We start from the raw sequence: 22,059 nt of genomic DNA, 5'->3' as shown, positions 1-22,059 counted from the left end.
ACGAGTTGTTTTCATTTATTGATTTTGGAGTGGCGTAAATTATTAGATGGCTTCTTTTTTCTTACATTCCTTGTATCTACCAAAGATCATACAGGTATCAAGATGACTAATTTTAGATCAAAAAAGTTTTCCAAAGATAAATTTTTAAATTTCAACCCTGACATAAGGGTGGTAAAAGTGGTGCAAGTTCGTACAAAAGCCTTTGCATATTCGAAGGCTCCCCGCTGAGTAAATTTTACAAAGTCAAAATAACAATAATAATAACAATATTAGTAATTCTTGGAGTTAACTTGAAACCACACGAGAGATGAATTTATTTAATTTTGATGGCTTATCTAAATATTATAGACACATTTTTTTTCCGTATACGCAATGAATGTTAAACTAAATTTGCAGTAGGCAATAATTATACAGGATGTCCGAAAGGTCCTTGACACATTTTTAAAAATTCATAGAAAAGCAACAAATTGTCGTATGAATTTGCGGATTGTGCCACAATACTTTACATATTCAAGAATTTTTGATGATATCGTAAAAAAATGGAAAAAGAAAAAAGTATAATCATAAGTAATCGCTGTATCGTGAAGTAAGAAAAACAAACATCAGGTGAGGTGTTTAATTATTTTGTTAAACAGAAAGCAATACTTTTCATTATTTTATTAAACTGAATTATTTCATTAAACAGAAAGCAATACCTTTCATTATTTTATTAAACTGAATTATTTCATTGAACAGAAAGCAATACCTTTCATTATTACAGTTCAATGTATGTACCGTTTGGGAACATGGGATGAGGTTGAGTACCGTTTCGATGTGCTTAATAAGATGATTAAACACCTCACATGACGTTTGTTTTTCGTACTGTGACGGTACAGCGATTACTTTTAATTACACTTTTTTCTTTTCCTTTTTCCTTTTTTTCAAACTAAATTATAAAATAATTCTTGAACCTGTGAAGTATTATAGCGCAAACCGCATATTCATAGGACAAATTGTTACTTTTCTATGAATTTTTAAAATGTGTTAAGGATTTTTCGAACTCCTGTATGTTATGTCTCCTGCCAAAACCATAAATGGAGGGTACTTTTCAAACCTTCAAAAATTTACTTATCAGTATTTTATTTTTACCATGAGTTTTTTTTAATTTAAATTTGTACCTAAGAGTTTTTTCTTCACAAGAAATCTACTTTTGTGCCTCAAGCACGTCATTCTCAAACCTATTGAAAGGGCATTAATTCATCTTTCCTTCACAGACAGAAAGTGAAGTCACGCGTCTTTCACGCGGAGACTCAGTCGGGCTTGTGATTTATGTCGCAATTTTTCAGATGATAGTTTTATAATAACATAGAAATAATTTTAAGGGGGTCCGGGACACATTTTGAAATTTTTTTTATTATATACTTTATAGTTTTGAAATTTTTTGTACTGATTCACCATTTATTTAATAAGAAAAATCATAACATAAATATGAAAAAAAAAATTTTTATTTCAATTTAATTAGTTTTTTTTAAAAAATGGGGTTGCTTTAAATTGCTATAACTCAAAATATTCTTGATTCATTTTCAATTTTTTTTTAAAAATAAATCACGCACAAATGTCTAAGCTTAAATTTTTATTCGGCGATTTAAAGAATATTGATTCAATAAAAAATAAAAAATATTTGAAGAAAAATTTCGAAAAATTTGAAGATACTTTTTTTTTAAAAAAATTATAATTTTTGCAGTAAACGTTCTTTTCAAAGTCGCCGAATAAAAATTAAAGTAAACTGTTTGAAAAAGATATGTTCCAAGTTTTATTACTTTATCTTTATCGGTTCCTGACTTATAAGAGTTTGAATGCCAGAAATCGAGAAAAATGGCATCATGGAGAAAAACGCGTTTAAAGTTTTAAAGTTAAGTACACATTAGTTAGGTGCATGCAACAAAAATAATTCTATCATTCGTTCTATTTAAGATAGAAACAAGATTCAAACGTCCTTTTAAGCAGAAAAAAAAGGAGTAATTTTACACATGATTTAAAAAAAATTGCAAAATTAGACGATTTTTGTGTCCCGGACCCCCTTAAAGCCACATTGAACTTTTAAAAGTACTTTCTATGTTTTCCTACTTAAAGTCACTTGTTTTTTTTTTATAATAGAGATAACTTTCTTTCGTTTTTTTATGTATAAAATCATACTCTTAGCAAAGTATTACGTGATCTATTTTTTTAAGTATTTCAAAGCAATATTTTAAGTATTTTTTATGATGAGCGTTTCAGAAACGTAAATTTATTCAAAAATTCACTGTTTTGCTTCATATTTAGAAAAATATAAGCTAAGTTTGAAATGAAATTTCTTCTCCAGTGTAAAAGATTTTGAGCTCAAGTGCATTGTACATTTAAATAAGCAGGTTTAAGTGTCTTGAAATAACTGTCTTTACATGAAAGTATATCTATAATCTTGTTTTAAATGTAAGAGTATGATCTGATCTGCCTAAAAACGCTATAGTAACTTACTATTTCGAACTCTATTGATGGCGAAACTTACGTTAAATGTTTTAAAACCATTTTTAATATGATTCTGCATTTTAAGGAAAAATGATCTAGCGAATCCATAATGTATAGCATGTTGCGTGTCTTCTTTCTCGTGCTCTACAAAAATACCATAGATCTCTATGAAAAAATGTGCAATTGTAATAAATCTAAATGCGTTTTAATTAAGATGACATTTTTTTAGAAGGAGTTAATTGGAGGGTAATGCAAATTTGCAAAATTTCCAAACAATAGTGCAAACCTGTTTTTCCCAATGATCTCACTCTTATGAACCTTTCCGGCAGTATAAAAATGTCAAGGAACCCTATAATCTGTGTACTAATACATTTACAAAGCAATATTTTTTAAACTCAACACTTGTATTGAATGTTAATGAATACAAAAAATGATATCTTTTTGCAGACCCGGATCTATAAATTTAGAGTTCCCCTGCAGCAAAATCTGTAGGGCCCAAATCTGTCTGTTTTAGATAAAGAGAACTAGTGCAATAAAGTCTCTTGATTTATAACGGAAGTTAAAAAAATATTTTACGAAACACTAGGACTCCGGGAAACTCTGGTTGAGAAATGCTGTTTTAAATGGCACTATAGTTTGGGGAGAGCAAGGGCTACACTGTACACCGTGGCATTTTCTTGCTACGTTAAGAAGATAGTTGTGTCAAGTAGGGGCTTAAAGCATGTGGCAATTCCTGTAAACTAGTCATTGTAAATTAGCTGATCGACTGTGTGCGGTGCTTGTACACTGTACAGTTATAAAACATCATTTTTAATGGTTTTTAAAAACTATTTTTGACTTTAGCTAGCTTAGAATTTAATGGAAAAATTTATGTATGATCTATTAACTTTTAAACCATAAAACTTATACTTTTTTAGTTGTGTGTGTGTGTGTGTGTGTTTCTGCAGCATAATACAAATCCATTTTCAACAAATATTCGAACAGGGGAGCTGTATGTGTTTGTCTGGCTGCATAATATGGTGGTCACTCGCGCCATCATTTAAAGTTTCCTTCCTGCTCTCTAGAATGTCAAATTAGATTTATACAAGTAGGGGAATGTGGGGCAAAGTGAAATGGTGAAATATATACTCTGCTTTTAGCGCCACCTATCTAGTAATATTTTAACTATCTATTAACACGTGTGGTCTATTCCAATCAACAAAAAATTACCTCTGAAAATCAAAGAATATGATATTACAAGCAGTTTTCAAAAAGTTATACTCATGTTGGATTATTTTGAATTAAGTCGAACATTATTTTTGTTATTATTAAATGATGAAGTTACTGTTATTAATATTTTAAACATTAATTTAGGCCTACTAATATTCAGTTTAATATTTGTTCTTTTTAACATGATGCTGATTTGTATTTTAAATGCTTTGTACAGTTAGTCAAGTGCATGAGGGCCTAAGTGGATAGGGCAAAATGAAACAGATAATTTCATTTACTAATTCAATCTTTTATCAGATCACTTACGTATTCATTTATAAATTGTTTCATTTACATTCCTTCATTCAATAATTCCCTTATTTGTTCATCCAGTCACTTATTTTCTTATTCATTCGCTGTTTTATTCATTCATTATTTTTTCTCACATATACCTATCAACTTATTTATTTATTCGATTATTGTTTCATTGACTTTTCATTTATTCATTCATTTTACTAACTCATTAATTTGATCAAAAAATCTTTAAAACTCGAATAGAAAATGTTTGATTAGAAAAATATTATATTTTTCACTTCGCCCCGTGAAATAAAGAAGTGAAAAAAATTTCATTTATTTTGTAGGTTCAAATTTACTGCCAAAAATTAAATATAATGCTTCAATGCAAGTGTTATTCAAAATAATTTGTTCTTTCTTCATCTACCGAAATTTTCAAATTAAATTTCCAATTTCTTCATTTTGATAAAACTCGGTCATCTTAACCATTTCACTTTGCCCCACATTTCCCTACATAAACAAGTATTAAATGCACTTATATTCTAAATGGAACCCGTATTATTAATGTACTTTAAACAGATTTGGGATAATTAATGATTTAGGATTTCATTACAAATCTGAATCAGTTTCATTGATTTTATAAAGTATTTTCAGTAATGAATATGTTTTTGGTAATGAATTATAAATATTCATAAGAAGTGAATTAATTACAAATAATTTCAAATGAAGTCTCAGCTGTGGAAATTTTGCAACACGCCTCCTTAAACAGAAAAGTTTAAAAATTAAAGGGATACTGATGGAGGACTGATTTTCAGGGAATAATTAATTATATTAATTTAATAGTTAAGTTTTTTTTAGGAAAACGTAGCTTGATAACTGTTTCTAAAAGAAAGTTTAACAAGCCCAATTGTTTTCAGGATCAGTGTTTGCGCCCTTCCGACAAAAATGTGAATGAATGTCCAATTAAGATATTGTATCATTCCAACTCAAAACTATCAGGTAAAATATAGTACGCGTAAATTGTATTTTGTAGATTTTCAATCCGAGGTTAGTCTTTTTTGAAAACTTTAAAATTGATATTGCTTATCTTATCTTCCATGCTCCGAAACTGAAGTGATAGCTGAAAATATTCATCTTTTAAACTACATCTGACCTCCACTAAAGGCATTTATCAAAGTTCTTGCCTTAAGGATAGATCAGATGTAATTTCAATAAAAGTTGAATTTATTTCTATTGGCATATTCAAAGATTGTACATGGACGATAAATGTGTTTTTAATCTGCTGTTCTCATTTTTATATTTCCTCTTGATTTCCATTTGAGGGAAGCTTTAAACAGAAAGGCTTCACTCAAACTTTTCAATTGCTGAATAACTTCTCCAATAAATGTCTCCCTCTTTCCACTTCCACTTCTTCTGATCACCGTTTTATGGTTGAGCAGCAATGAAAGTCGCTGAAGTGCTTTCAAAATTATTATTTTTTTCTCTGAATCAGTTCTTTTTTTCTTCTGAGCAGTGAATAGATTTAGTAATTATTTGCCCCGAAGGGTCACATTAAGTTCATTCAGTTTTACGAAAATGTACTTAAATAGGCAAAATTAACCATCCAATTTCTGACGAATTGTCAACCTTTCAATTCGGAACGAGGTGCATGTAAATTAGCAGGACATGCATGGGTCATCTTAAGCATCGATAAATCTTGCGAGTTAGCTAGTTTTCAAGCTACCCTTTCATCCTGTAACCAAATATGAGGTAGTGAGAAGCAAAGGGATGCAAGTGGCAAAATTAAAAATTTGGAGATAATCAGTACAAATGGTAGGTGAACCTCTCCTCTGTCTTAGGGCAAGAGATTGTACTAGTAGACCTGGTAGGTGCTGCTGTATAGCATGATTTAGAAAAAAATGTCAATGAAAGCCTACCTAGGATCTGATCTTTAAACGCGTTTTACTCGAAACTTAAAATAGTCGACTTGCATCCCTTTGCTTCTCACTGCCTTATATGGGAAAATATTTTCAGATATTAAATGCAGTCACAGTGTTGTTAAGCAAGAATACAACGAAGAGGATTTCATGTGCGAATGCAACGAGGAGGGGAGTTGATCTCCTCAAAACCCTTAGATTAAAACTATATCGCGAATATATGTGTGCATTAGGGTGGTTCAAAAATACATGTAAGAAAAAAAGTTTCTCCTAGATACCAGGACACCCCTCAATATTTTTAGACTTGTGGATAACAATATACTGGAAGTATTTTAGCTTCCTATTTTAACTGAAAGAGGGTGCTCAACCCTTTCCCCCTAACTTAATCAGTATGGGGTTGGGGGTTAAAAAATACATTGAAATGAAAAACAACGCTACATATTATAATATACTCGAGTATTATGCATACACATGGCAATAAAATAATTATTTACAAAAGAACAGCTGGGGAAATTAAATGTTTCTAAATTTGTGACATTTTCTATGGTACGGCTAATGTTAAATTGCGGGGTCATTGAGCACCGTCTTAAAATTCGGGTAAGAAGCTAAAACTTTTACAGCATAATGCTATTTGTCAGTCTAAGAAAGTTAGGGGATGTCCTGGACTCTAGCTGAGAAAAAGTTTTTTTGAACCACCCTAGTGTGCATCTACTATATAAAAGCTGTGGAGAAAACTTTGGTTGCACAAATGGACTTTGGTGCCAATCCTCCCTATAATTTGGGCTTAATTTGCATGGAAGTTCACTGGAGCTGAGTTCTCACACTACTATAGGATTTTATGGAGCATTTTTCAGGCTATTTACGTTTGAAATTAAGTTTTGATGAGTTTAGAGTTTTATGTTAAAAATTAAGCCTTGCCTACAACAATTGGTTGTAAATCATATTGTGAATAACGAATGCAATTATAATACATAAACATATTCATGTAGGGATTGTTGGGAACCGACTTACACAGAGGATTCCAAAATGAGGATCGCAGAGAGAGGCAAAACGTGCTGTGAATTTCCCATGGCATAAATATAAACAGTCGACTTTCGATAACTTTAAACCTCATGACTCGAATATTCCATTATCTCGAAGTTTTCATTCGGTCCCGAAATAATTTAATGTAATACAAAGTTGTCTCTATTGCCCGATTGTACTAATTTTAAGTCGAAGATTTTAAGAGAGTTTCGATTTCATTTTATGCATAAAAATGCAGTCAAAAGAAGTAAAAAAGAAAATCCCACCCCCCTTACCACATTGCTTTGTTTATGAGCTGAGGGGGATAATTTATTTACAGTAATGCTCCTTAATGCACATAGTGTTGAAAGATTGCGTGAGAAGCTATACCTTTTGCCGTGGCTGACGACCTAAAATTTTATTGCTAAATAATCTTTGAGAGACTTAAAACTTTGGCAAAAATTGAAAAAAGTATTCTTTATTTTCTTCAGGAATCAAGTAATCTGCTTTTAGAACCAAAGACGTTTAAAAGCAATGCAAACTGAAATTAAGAGAAATGAAATTTGGCCTACAATGTACTAAATTTATGACAATTTAAGATGCGCTTAAAAATGTAAATAGTCAAAAATAACTTCATTTTTCAAAGTATCTTCTATTTATGATCTGTAAAGATATTTTCACGTAGTACCAATAATAAATTTTATCCAAACTGTAAGTGTTATAGTCTATCAATTAAAAAGAAAATCAACTAAAAAGAAAACAAAAAATATTTTTCAGAAGGCAGGGAAAGGAATTTCAGATAACTCGAACTACCGATTACTCGAAGGTTTTAGCCGGACCCTTGGGACTTCGAGTTTTTAAGAGTTGACTGTATATATATACACTGCAAGTAATCAAACACTTGTTGAACACTATTTACACACGTACACTTGTCTCCTTTTTAAGAACACTATTTTTGTAATAGTGATTAGAACCGTTTTGTCAGCAGATGTCATAATACTTTTTGAACGCGTACACTTGTCCCCTTTTTTAGAACACTTTTTCCGGTTAGTTTTCAAAACACTTCTAGAAACACTGTTCGGAACATATATATCCTTTTTAGCGCACTTTTTAGACATTTCATGGATAGTGTAAAAGGATGGTTTTTGAACACTTGCGCTAAACATTTTGTGGCACACGTTTTAGTACAGTTTTCAGGATATATTTCGGATCAATTACTGATCACTAATATGCACCCAGAATGTGTGTTACCCAATTATAAAAGAAGCTTATAAAAAGAAAAAATACTCACTAAATTCCTTTTTGTTGAGACTGCCGGCTTGAAGATGGGTTTATGCTTTGAGTGAATATGATTACTAATCTGCATTATAAGTTTGAAAATTTAAAATCTAATGGCATCTCAAAACCATTTGAATAGTTTACAGCAAAATGACAAATGAGTAAAAAAAGTAGCAGGAAATTGTAGTACAAAATCATATTTACTACAGAAATGATAACTAAATTTGAAATATAAATTCCCATAAGTAAGTTTTCAAAACCAATCAATAATGTAAAAAGTAAACAAAAATGTATCAAAAACAAATGGTTATATAAACTAATTTAAAAAAAAATAATTCCTCAAGAACAAAAACTTTTTTATTACTGTCTATAAATCTAATTTGTTTACGTTCCTACTACCTAGCTACTCAGTAGACTATTGCTCGGTTTATGATCAATGATCATTAAAAAAAGTAGTGTTCTTTTATACCATTAAAATGCAATGAAATTCTTTCATAACTAATCATTTCTGTGAAACTTCACTGCAAAGATGGATTTAACAATTAGTTAGTATTTAGTTTTTCTTCCTTGTGCAAAGTACAGGAGTAAATGCATTAAATTAAAAAAAACAATTTCATTTGAATCAGGCCAAAAAATTCCATTTAACTCATTCCCAGATGTATGTTTAGTGTTTTCGACCCGTCTGCAAGTGCATATGAATGCACGGGCAATGAAAATGCCCATTTTTGATAATTACTGAATTTATTATCACGAGTTTTCTCGTGACGTCAGTAAGTACGTATGCATCAGAGGTGAATTCGTAAATGTTCCAGTACCAAAAACCCTAATGATAAATTATTGAAGAACGATTTTTGGCTAGTTTTGTGTGGAAGTAAAATTATTTTTTCTTGAAAAGTAACGGCGTTCCAGTAAGACCAGGCACGAATTCACCCCTGGATTAAACGTATCTCGCATAACTGAAAAACTGTACGCCGTAATAAGTTAAAATTTTGTATGTAGACTGAGTGGAGTCTTGTTGTGCATCTCCGTTTTTGGTGTGCACAGAAATTCCAAAAGAAGCGTTAACACTTTTTCTTTTTTTAGCCAAATCGGTGTAGTTTTCAATGACGACTAAGAAGCATATTTTTTTCGATTATGTTCGATTCGATCGAATTCTATGTACCAGTCACGTAGCGAGACTGGGTGGAGTAAAAGAAATTTCTGGTTTCACTTTTGATTGATAGAATTCGTTCGAACCAAATCATCAATTATGTTAGGTTGAATGTGCCCCTGATATGATGTTATGAATGGACGTCCACTTGGTGAAAAATTGAGCGACAACTATTTCACTAGGTACTGTTTCTAAATTGTTATTTCAGTATTTTTTTTTTTTTGGAAAAATTAATTCTGGAGCAAAATTTTGTGAAAATCCGATTATTAGGTTAATCAAAAGTTATTAAACGTAACTTGCTTTTTATTAATGGCAAATTCAACTCGATTGTGTTTAATTCGATGGAATGCTATCTACCAGTAGCGTAGTGAGAAATTTCAACTGGATGAGGAAATGCAAATTTTTGGCTGTGTTATTGGTAGATAGTCTTATTCGATTGGATCGAATTATGTTTGAGTTGAATGGGCCACTTCAACTTAAAATGTTTCAGTTGTACTTGAATTTTTTCAACAGTGCAATTTTCTTTAAATAAAAACACTAGTTCACAGAAATTTCTGGTCAAACTCGCTTAATTATATTTTGAAATACAGAGTGCTGTTAAAAAAGTTAAATTGTCTCAATGAAGAAATAAGTTCTCTAATGAAGCTAAAAATTAAAACAAGTATTTAATTTACATTTTAAACTGATGCACTTAGAACCTCTGACCTCCTATTTTTCTGTTTACTAAACACATATTGTCGTAAAACGAAATATTTTTAAAATTAACCTAACTGACATAAATACACATTTTAAAATTTACATCACATTGCTGAAAGTAGTATTGCGGAATCCTCATCGTCTTTGAGAAAAAGTTTAATTAATTGAGTGTTGATCAATTTTGACTTTTTTTGTTTCAGTCGAACGTTAAATTAAATTTAGTGTGGTAGGTTCATTGTTTCAAAGCTTTTCAAAATACTAAAAAATGAATTTTTAGTTTCAAATGTCTGGAAATTTAAATACAAACGTCAGAAAAAATTCTTACATAACTCGAGCTTGAACAGAAGTATGTTCATTTCTATTCAACAAAAGGGAATCTTGAAACGCATCTGCAGAAATCGTTTGCAGCTTTACTACTTAATAATCATTTAACTCAATATTTTTTTAATTAATTTATTTGACACATGTACAGATTTTAAAATTCACATCACATTGCTGGACAGTTGTATTGCAGAATCCTCGTTTTTACATGCAAGTCGATTCTATTGTAAAATTAAATAAAAAATTAATTTATAAAAGCTATTTTTTACATTTATAAACTTTATCAGTTGAACACAAATAATATATGCCCCCTTTAACACTAAATTCTCTTGGATAATATTTTTCTAGAATTAGATCCCCCTCCCCTCCTTCCTTCCCTTTTATCATCAAATATAGCTGAAATGTTTTTTAAGGTATCAGTTTTTTCTCTCTTTTTTTTAATTTACTGCGAGATCCTCCGAGTCTCCTTCCTCTAACATCTTCAAGTTCAACTTAAAACTATACTTTCAAAATTAAATTTTGAAACATTAAGGTTGGATATCCCCTTAAGTTCCCTTAAAATGTTCTTAATTCTTCACCTCTGAATCGTTATCGAGAGGATCATTCATAGAAGCTCTTACCCTTATTGCTTACTAAAGACTATAAAATTGCAATTTTAAAACTCCAGTTTAATTCATTTTTCTAGCCCCCCCCCTCCCTCGTTTTCTCACCTTTACATCACCCAAAGACAGCTTAAACGTTATTTTCAAAACATCAGCTTCAACAAATATCTCGGGAAGGTATTCCTACACCTTTTTTCCGAACATTAAAAATATGGCCTAAAATTGCGTTATTGAAGCTAAAATTAGAATTTTTTAAATTAAAAGCCCTGAAAATTTCGAGTATTCCAGTCTGTGGCCCCCTGAGCCTCTCTTTTATAATGCTAAATAGTTTGCATGAAATATATGTATAATATTGAAATATTTCTTTAATATCTGCAACAGAATGAACTTTTTACTTATGCAATAATTACACGTTTTTCGTCAAAATTTTCATCATATGTTATTTAATTTTAGTTCATCAAGTTGTACACTTTTCTTAAACAGGACATGATCATTTTTCAAAATATAAAATTTTTTATTAACGTGTCGAACAGCAAATTGAAAAATTGATTTAAATAAGGCAAAAAAAGGTAAATTTCTCAGAATTATCTTCTAAACCAGTGGTTTTAAACCTTTTGTTTCCCAGTCCTATTTTTGAACAATTCCAGGCCCGATATATGTACTGAGACACACATACATTTATACAAGCCTGTATAAGCTTTAGTAGTTTTAGAAATCATATCAAGACAGCTGATATAACTTTTTGCATATATTTCGAGCTCAGAGTAGAAATTCAAACATCTTTTTTTTTTGCTTTACTATGCATTTGTGTTAAATTTAAATTGTGAAACTCATATTTCATAAATTTATAAAGTGTAACAAATAACAATAAATGTTAGGGATCCTTGTTCCAAGCATAATCGATGATCAAACATCTAGATTACAATTGTATAATTTTTAAATTTAGTTATTTAGATTCTTCTACAACTTAAATAGTATGATGAATAAAAGTTTATTTTAAACAAAATGTGAATGCTCAGAGATGTACAAGTGCTTAATGTACAAATGCTAACGCATTATGTACGCAAAATATGGAGCTCAGCGATCTGCGAGTGCTAAGTCAATTTTCAAATGTTTAAGCATAGTGTAATGAATAGTAATAGAAATAAGTAACTTGCATTAAATTATTCCAAATCATACCATATTAGTTACAGATGAAAATTCTGAAATCGACATCAATGTTTACTAATACTTTCTGCGTAGCTTCGCAGAATTTGGCACACGTGATGAAATACGTCACAATTTCGTAGCACAAAGTTCTTTCAATTAAGTTTATGAGTGAGGGTATTGAAAAAAATGTAACGAAATTTACAGTAAAAATAACGTCATTTAATTTAATAGTGTATATATACAGTATATAGTACAACCAACCAATCTTGATCTAGCCATTCTCATTGCAGCAAAGAAAGCAATGATTTTACAAGTGTGCCCAAATGTGACTAAACATGTTTTCAAATTGTGTTGTCGAACCATCTGCTGCCTGGACTCATGTGTTGGCACTCGAGGTTCACTACCCAGAACACTTTCCTTCTGACGGAACTTATTCAGAACACTTCATAGCGCACATTCACATATTAAGATCACTTTTTCTGAAACAAAGTGTTCCAAATTGTGCAGGTTTATTTGCAGTGTAGTAGAGATGCGATTTGGGTGGCGCAAGAAAATTATTATTATTCAAGGGGTGCCGTGACTCGAACAAGTTTGGGAGCTCCTCTAATAACATCTTCAAAAGAGCCGTTTGGGTGCTTCACTTCGTTCGGAATGTTTCAAAATATTTTTAATGTTTCCGAGGGAAAATAAAAACTCTTTTTGTTAATTTTCGAGAATTGTTTTCCAAATATGAATACATAAATTTCATATAAATGTATAAATAGTATTATTTATAATATTGAGATGCTAAATTTTAGAATTTTAACCTTTTTTGAAAGTTAAAAATTTCGTATACCTCGGTAATAGTTATATTAGCCACAAATTTATTAATAGTAGATCCTTCTGAAACAAGACATGTAAAAAACTCCACAATCCATTCAAATCGCTTTTTTTTTCAAACGTTGAAGGAAATTATTCTTTGAGATTATCCATATGTCATAACACGAAACAACAAATTATCTGTACACTCATTTACAAAAAACATTCGACACGAAAAGTACCAACAAAAAAAAAGTACCTATCTGAGACCAAAAATGCATAGCACACGTGTGGTACATTATCGGATTTTGTTTTAGTTTGTTTTCGAAGAGCGATTTTTTTTCTCATTTGCAAATTTCCGGTTACGTTCGTGAATCACTATCCAGAGAAAAGGTTTCATTAAACCGCGCCCTCCAATGCAGTTTAGTGTGCAGCTCTTGGCGACTTATATAACCGCCAAGATTTGGCAACCATTGATCTCCAACTCCCGTTCCAACCAAGATGACGATTGGAGTGATATACAGTTGCCGGGTTTCGCGTACTGAACCGCACATCGGCGTAGAAAAATTGTTACATATCAGCGGTATTATCCGCATGTTATGTCAATCTGCATAACATTTAAAGAGCTCATAGATCTTTAACTGAATGATGCTATTTTTTAAAGCACAACAACTATTTTTGATACCTGTTTCTACAAATGTCACCACTTTAAAAAGGAAGGATTTTATGAGGTAATTTTTTTTTCCAATTCTATGTAGCGGTAATTTATAGTTAGATTTTCCTTAATTTTAGGAACATACTAGTTTATTTTGGGGGATGATAAAATTCTTTAAAAAATATGTTATTTGTCATAGCGGAAAAAGGTACAAAATGACATTAAAAACATAATTACTTCAATAAATTATGCTATTCTCCGATTTTTGCTTTACAATATGGTGTGAGTAGAGAAGTTTAAGTGTAGAAAAATTAAGGGAGATTTGTTGTGAAATATTTAAAAAAAATACATTTGGAAAGCTTATGCGTTAAAATTGTTCAAACATTACTTGTTTAAAAATGAAATACTCACTGTAAATTAATTTTTAATTAATTTATGGCATCAAATTGATACTTTAACTAATACCTCATTTACAATTTTAGTATCAAGTTTTGAGAATTTTTGTTAAAGAAGGATATTTTGCTCTTCTCCGATTGTTGCTTTACAACATGGTGTGTTGAGAGAAACGTTTAGAGATTAGAGTACATGTACAAATATGAAGAAAATTATGTTATGCAATGTTTAAAAAAAAAAAAAAGAAAAGAAACACACACACACATTTCGAAAGCTGAAAAATTAAAATTGTTTAAAATAAAATATTCGTAGTTTGTGCTACCAAATTTTTGTTTTTAACCAATATCTCATTTACGATTATACTCGTAATATCAAAATGAATGAATTTTTGGAAAATTTTGATAAATTAGGATAATTTTACTCTTTTCCGATTGTTGCTTTACAACATGATGTGCTTAAAAAAACTTTGGGATATTAGAGAGTGTTTAGGAGTTAGAGTAGATGTACAAATTTAAAGAAAAATTTACCATGAAATGTTTTAAAAAATACATTTGTAAAGCTGACAAATTAATATTATTCAAGCATAACACGTTCAAAAACAAAATACTCATAGGAAATTAATTTGTGTTATCAAATTTTTGTTTTTAACTAATATCTCACTTCCGATTTTAGTATCAAGACGAATTAATGTGTGGAAAATTATGATTGACTAGGATAATTTTGCTCTTCTTCGATTGTTGCTTGACAACATGTTGTGTTTAGAGAAGCTTGAATATAGAAGTACGAAATGAAATTCATTATGAAATATTTAAAAAAAAGTTGGGAATCTGATAAATTAAAAATAATTCTAGGGTTACATGTTTTAAAAGAAAATACTCATAGGAAATTAACTTATGTTATCAAATTGATGATCTCAAATAACATCCCTGATACGATTTTATAATCAAGACGAATTAGTTTTCGGAATATTTTGATTAATTGGACAATTTTCTCTTCTCTGATTGTTGCTTTACAATATGGTTGGATTAGAGAACCTTAAAGCTAAAAATTTGAAGTGAATTTTATTATGAGATTTTAACAAATACATTTGGAAAGCTGATGAATTAAAATTATTCAAGCAACACATGTTTATAAAAGTAAAATATTCATAGGAAATTAATTTATGTTATCAAATTCATGTTCTCAGCTGATATTTCTTATACGATTTTAGTATCAAGACGAATGAATTTTTGGAACTTTTTAGTTATTTAGGAAAATTTTGCTCCTCTTTGATTGTTGCGTTACAAAATGGTATGATTACAAAAGTTAAAATGTAGAATTATAAAGTGAATTCATTCATTCACATAAGTACATTCATTGTGAAATATTTAAAAAAACTATATGGAAAGCTGATAAATTAATATTATTCCAGTTTTACACATTTAAAAATGAAATGCTAATTTTTTTTTTTAATTTATGTTTTTAAATACTATCTCGTTTATGATTTTAGTATCAAGAATTTTTGGAAATAATTTCAGATTTGAAATTAAAAATAATACAGAAAGTCTTTTTTAAGTGACTTTGTATTTCATCTAGATGTGATTATGAATCTGTTTTCAATAACAAATTATTTTAAAGCGTTTATTAATAGAATGTAGTTAAACTGCTAGTTAAAAAATGTTCTTTTACTTATATTAAAAATCGGTTTCAAACTACTATTCTCTTAATCAAACTAGATTTATTCTTACCTTCGCTTTCATTTTCGAATAGTTTTGAAATTTTGTTGGATGAAAATATTTTAAGGGGCTGTTCACAAATGATGTCACACTTTGAGGGGTGAGGGGGTTCGTGAAATTGTGACAGTTTGTGAGAAATGGAAGGGGGTGACAAGAAGTGTGACATCACGCATTTATTATGAAAATATGCATATGAAAAATAGCGTAATGTGTGACGTTGGGGGGAGGGGGGGCAATAAGGTTAAGTGTGACCCTTTGTGACAAAGAGGGGAGAGGAGAGATCAAACATGTTGCAAAAAGTGTGACATCATTTATGGACATATGTATTTCTATTCAGAAAGTTATCCAAGATGCAATAACACTTATGTATAACTCACATTTGAGTTTCAATAAAATATTAAAACACAATGAATAAAAATTTTAAAATACAAATATGTATTGTTGCTACAACCGTAAAAGGAGAAATTGACGAAAAAAGGGTCCAAAATACAAGTCGAGTGATTTATACGACACAAAAATATTTGATACATATTAGTAGGGGAATGTGGCGGGGCAAAGTGAAATAGTTAAGACAACATTTTTTTTTTCAAAATGAACAAGTGGTAAATTTGTTCTGAAAATTTCGGTACATAAAAAAGAACAATACATTTTATAATAAAACTTGCATTGAAACATTATTTTTATTTTTGGCAGTAAATTTGCACCTCCAAAAAAAGTTGGAAAATTTTCACTTCTCTTTTTCATGGGGAAAAGTAAAAAATAAAGTACCTTAAAGTGGGGCTACTTGGACCCGAAATTTCATACTTTTTGCGAGTTTTGCACTAAATGCTTTGTTAAACCCATAATGTGAACTGATAACCTTGTTTTTACCACTTTTCAGACGTTCTGCTACCACCTAAAGCCTTTTTTAAACAACATTTTAAACTTTTTATATTTTTCTTTTCTATTTTTAAAAAGTGGGTTCAAGTAGCCCCGCGCTGGGGCTCCTTGGTCCCACTCAGCAAATCCATTAGAAAAAGCTGTAAAACAGGTGGTGGTATCAAGAAGGACCAATGATTTTGAAAAATAAACTCAAAACGTACATTCTAGTGAGCAAATTATTTATATAAATTAATATTAAATCAACGTATGCATAAAAACATATTTTTAGGCAAACATAATTTATCAAATAGAAACATAATTTGACTACAGCTAAAACCAATTGAAATGCTCATTATTTAAACATTAGAAATAATGAAAACCCCTCATTTTAATGGATTGGGTGAATTCTTTTTTCTCTGATATCATACAATACCTGCTCTTCCCAGCTACTAAATACTACAGGATGCCCAGGCTTGTTTTGTGAACGACCTTTTAATTTACTTTTTAGAGTTGATATACTTAAGTCAAAATGGGCTGATGCCACTCTCTAAGACACTTCTCCGGAACTAGTTGAATCTGGACACAATTGTAATTTTGCCTCTTAATAATCCGCATTATTTCCTACTTCAAACGGTTCTCTTTTACTTTCAGACCCTTTTTATCCCCAGATCTGCAAAAAAACGGATATAAATAGTAACTAACCTCTTTATTTTAAAAGATTACAAACCTTACTTATCGTAATTTTGTGATGATATGTGGTTTGTGGCTGTTTGAACGCTGGGTTCAAGTAACCCTATTTTAAGGCAACCAGTGCACTTCTACTAACTTATATTAGTTACTGTGTTAATTATATAGCTGTAACCTTAAAACGCTGTTATTTTATTAAGAAATAGAATGCAAACATAAAACTACCTTGACCTTGATGATATTAGATGTTTACATGAACTTACATGAGAAAATTTGCAGACACAAAAAGCAACTGTTTAGACAACTTGCAATCATAACCTCAATCAGAAAAAGGCGGGAATAGCAGAAAGTTTGTTCCATGATCCAGCCTCTACTTAGTACTGCTACCTGTCATGGAGAAAGATTTTTAAGTCTATACATTGAGTTATATAGGACCAAGACGGATTTTAACCACTTTTTTCTCATGGGTTCATTGAGCTCCTGGAGGCTTAAGTAGCCCCACTTTACGGTATTTTTCTAATGAAATGTTTTCTATTCAATTATTAAAGATATATTTGATCAAATAAATGAGTAAATAAAGGAATGAATGAATAAATAAAAGGAAAGTGAAACAATTAGCGAAGAAATCAATAAATAAACAAGTTAATAAATGAGAAAAAATAAATCTGTTAATAAAATAGTGAATTAATGAATAAATAAGGGAATTATTAAATGAAGAAATGTAAATGAAATAATAAATAAATGAATACGTAAGTGATTTGATAAAAAGATTGAATAAGTAATTGAAATGAACTATTTCACTTTGTCTCGGATGCACTTAACCAACTGTACAAAGCATTTAAAATACAGATAAACTTAATATTAAACAAATAGTGCACAGAATATTAGTAGGTCTCAATTAATATTTAAAATGTTAATAACAAGAACTTTATCATTTCATAATAACAAAAATAATTTACGACTGACAACAAAATATCACAATATGAGCATCAATTTTTAAAAATTGCTTGTTTTATTATATCCTTTGATTTTCAGAGGTAATTTTTCTTGACTGGAATAGACTACATGTGTTAATACATAGTTAAAATATTACTAAACAGGTGGCGCTAAAAGCAGAGTAAATATGTCACCATTTCACTTTGCTTCACTATTTCACTTTGCCCCACATTCCCCAACGTATATCAAAAACTGTTGCTTCAATCAACAGGATACACTACTCTCAACTAACACATTAGACGAAAACTATGTAAAAAAAGTAAAGAATGAGAAAAGGCAAATATTTAAACTGTCTAGAAAGAATGAGAAAATATATTGTTGCGTAGCAAAGGGGAGTAAAAACAAATACGGAAGAAATGTTCAATGAACGTCTTTTGAGAAAGGTACCATTTGAAAAATGATATTATACTTTGTTTAGATAATAATATAATGTAATACTGCTCTGGGCATCAACAAATTTGTCGTTTATATATTTTTTTCAACTAGTGTTGTTATTACTATCATTACTATTTTTTTGTATGCATTTGTGTCATTATCTTTTCAGTTTTTTTCTTTCGAATATGTTTGGTTTTCCGCTGTATTAAAACAGTTTTCTTTACCAGTGACAAAATTTGAATATTTCATTTAAGTTTGTTTCTTCAAATAACTCGAAAACTTTTTCTTTCCAAAATACTGCCATTGACCTGCTCGCTGCTGAATGATCGTTTTTCTTTTTTAATTTATAAGTGTTATGCATTTAAACTTCAAAACATGCTCCAGAATTAGCCAGTTTTTTTTTTTTTTTTTAATGGAATGTAACATACTCTTAAAAGTTTGCTTGTATCATTTTTTCTTTGAAATGCTAACATTATACTGGATTTTTGGATTCTAATGGAATAAGTTGAATTCCTGACTGAAATTGGATTCCATATTTAGTTTTAAAAAACGATTTTGGAGAATAAATAACACACAGAAAACGAATCAAATTGACTACTTTTTATTCATACACACTCACATGTTATTAACGCATAGAAACGCTGTTTTACTTTTAAATTAAATTGCGTGGCTATTTCATTGCGATTGAATTTCTGTTTCGTAAATACGAATGCTTCGTTTCTAGTTTGATGTTTCGGTTCAATGTTTTTTTTTTTTTTAATTACAAACTGCCAACTTAAGTCACATTGAAAAGTAGATAGAGATTTCTCATTTTAATGTGTTACTTCAGACGAGTTATAGTGCTTTATTTATTTTACCTACTAAACAAAAGTGTTTATTTTTTTATTTGCCTCTACTATAATTATTGCCGTTTGTACAAAAAAGAAACTTAATAGGTCCTTATCGCAATTCGTGATTGCGAAAGCATAATTTGAATTCAAGATATCAAAATTCAATTTTATGCCATCAGGGTCTGAATGCTAGATATTGTGTGCCGAATGTTTTTCCTTTCTTTTCTTCTCTTTTTTTTTTTTTTTTTTTTTGAAAAGGTTGAAATAAAAACGTGTATCAAACCAGTGAATGACCATACCCAGCTCGTCAAAAAACAGAGTATTTTCTAGTTGGTTTCTTTAGGAGTGCTCAGTTTGCTAACTCGTCGGTTTATCCCATATGCATTTTCGTTTTTAATTAAACTGATTTTTTATTTTAATTAGTATAATATTGTTATTACTTATGTTTGATAAATAGCAATAATAATATTGTAATATATTAAAATCAAATTTAATTACATTAAATTACTTATATTTAATATTATTTTAATTATTACTTATTTTGCTCCTATGCCTCAAATAGTTTATTTTGTAAACGAGCTATTTTCCGAACACCTCCGCTTCTAGTTGTCTCAGATAATCCATGCTCTACTGTAATAATATTTCAAAAAATTTGAAAATTAAATCTACCCTCTCATTTTTCTGGTGAACTATTCAATAGCGCTGAGTTGCAAAATTTTGATATTTCGAAAAATAAAAGAATTGAATCGTAAGCTGAATGTTCACACTTCTGTTTTTTATTAACTGAAAAATGAAAAACTTTGAAATAAGAGTATAAAAAATGGCAGTCACGGGACATTACAATGTTGTTAAATAACGTTAACTTAATAATGTTGACGTTGAGAATGTTGAATAGATTAATTTAACTGTTTTGACTCAAACTTGATCCGATTTGTTGTTTCATTATACCTTCACATTATAAGTTTATGTTATTCAATAAAAGCATAGCTTTTGTCTGCAGTCCCACGGCTGGCATTTGTTTTTAAATTAAAAACAAATAACTCTCCCGAGTAGGTTTGAACTACCAACCCTCTGATTAACAACCGAGGGCGCTAGCCGTTTGAGCCACGGCGGCTTCGCTACAGATGAATTGTTAAATGAGTTAATATATATATAAAGCTCCACGCATGCGCTTTGAAGGTGCAAGCATGTGGAACGCTTTTTTATGTCGTTTTTTCTCCAGTTCACTGTGGCTTCCAAAGTCCCATAAGAAAGCATCGCTTCAAAAAACGCTACTCCACTTTTGATTATTCATCTGGCATCTGCAGTTGATGAACATGCTAATTGTTTCGAATATACCAATTTAGTTGTCTTTTTGACAAAAATTTTCTTCTGTTTAAAAAAACACAAAAAACAATCATTTCTCGAATTAAAAACAAAGTAAAGGCAAGTCTGTCGAGATATCTGTCCGGATGTCTCTCTGTGACGCGCATTGCGCCTAAACCATTCGGCTGATTTTCACGATATTTTACACATAGTTAGTTTATAGCATAAAAGTGCACCTCGAAGTGATTTTTCAAAAATTCGATTTTGTTCTTTTTCTATTTCAATTTTAAGAACATTTTACCGAGTAAATTATCATAACGTGGGCGAGTAAATTTCCAAATTATCATAACGTTGAACCGTAACATGTACGAGCAAATTGGTGAGAAATTCATCATCCATTATTTGTAAATCTACAGGCGAACCAAATGACCTTTTAATTTTCGACTACGGGCAAAGCCGTGCGGGTACCGCTAGTATCTTAATAAAACGCTATAGCTATACGCATTAATGACAAAAGAAATAAACAAAAAAAAAAACTTTTTGTAACAAAAATCGAGCAGTGACTCTTTCACAAATGTTTATGTTTCGGTACATTAACTGAATGCGCTTAAATATCTTGATAGTGATTGATGAAGTGTTTATCTTCTTTTTTTTACATAACTTTGTGTTTTGAGAGGTCATTCCTGACAAAAGCTGAAGCTGAATGTCATCGGAATGTAATTGTGCAATAGAATTGAGTACTAAGTTTGTTTTATCCCATTTCCTGCTTGTAATATTATGTAATTATTCAAAACTACTGTCAATGCTAATAATCGGATTTGAATAAAACTAGTTTTCGATTTTCCCCCTGTTATTTAAAAGATTAATATCATAGTACCAAGGACTGTGAAAGAAACATCTCGATTAGTGAGAAAGTTGCGAAACTTCGCTGTATTTTCTCCCACAGACAGGGGTGCCCTGAATTGAATTTTTGGGAGAATTCTCAATTTGCCGAATGGAACTTCAAATTTTGCCAAATGATAAAATACGTGCATCAAGGACGGATACAAGGGAGGGGCGAGGGGGTTATCGACCCTCCCTTGAGGGACCCCGCACCGGCAATTTTTCCAAATTGAAGTTCTAAAACACATATTTGACGACATTAAGGAAAGGAATGCGGTTCGGATCATCCGGGAACTTTTTTGGAATTGAGGTTTCAGAAGGGCTATTCCAGACGATCTTTGGTGATATTTGGAGGACGAGTTTGGAGGCTTTCCCTCGGACATTTTGGAAAATTTAAGTCTTAATGACGCGATTGTACACATTTCAGGCAGTGCTAATGAAAGAAATGGGTTCAGTGAATTTCCTCAGGTAATTTTTTTTAA

At 30.4% G+C, this 22,059-nt stretch overlaps 1 protein-coding gene across 1 annotated transcript in view; it reads left to right on the top strand.

Annotated features, from left to right (window-relative positions):
- Positions 1 to 13,411: 13,411 nt before the first annotated feature.
- The window catches only part of LOC129231859 (tripartite motif-containing protein 2-like), a 97,344-nt gene continuing 88,696 nt past the window's right edge, over positions 13,412 to 22,059 (top strand). The window contains exon 1 of the mRNA XM_054866242.1: positions 13,412 to 13,609. The gene's annotated coding sequence lies outside the window, so the exon portion shown is untranslated. The remainder of the gene's footprint in view (positions 13,610 to 22,059) is intronic.

This window comes from Uloborus diversus, chromosome 10 (genome assembly GCF_026930045.1).
Source record: "Uloborus diversus isolate 005 chromosome 10, Udiv.v.3.1, whole genome shotgun sequence".
In the NCBI taxonomy this organism is placed as follows: domain Eukaryota; kingdom Metazoa; phylum Arthropoda; class Arachnida; order Araneae; family Uloboridae; genus Uloborus; species Uloborus diversus.
This window is presented reverse-complemented; position numbering and strand designations above follow the sequence as displayed.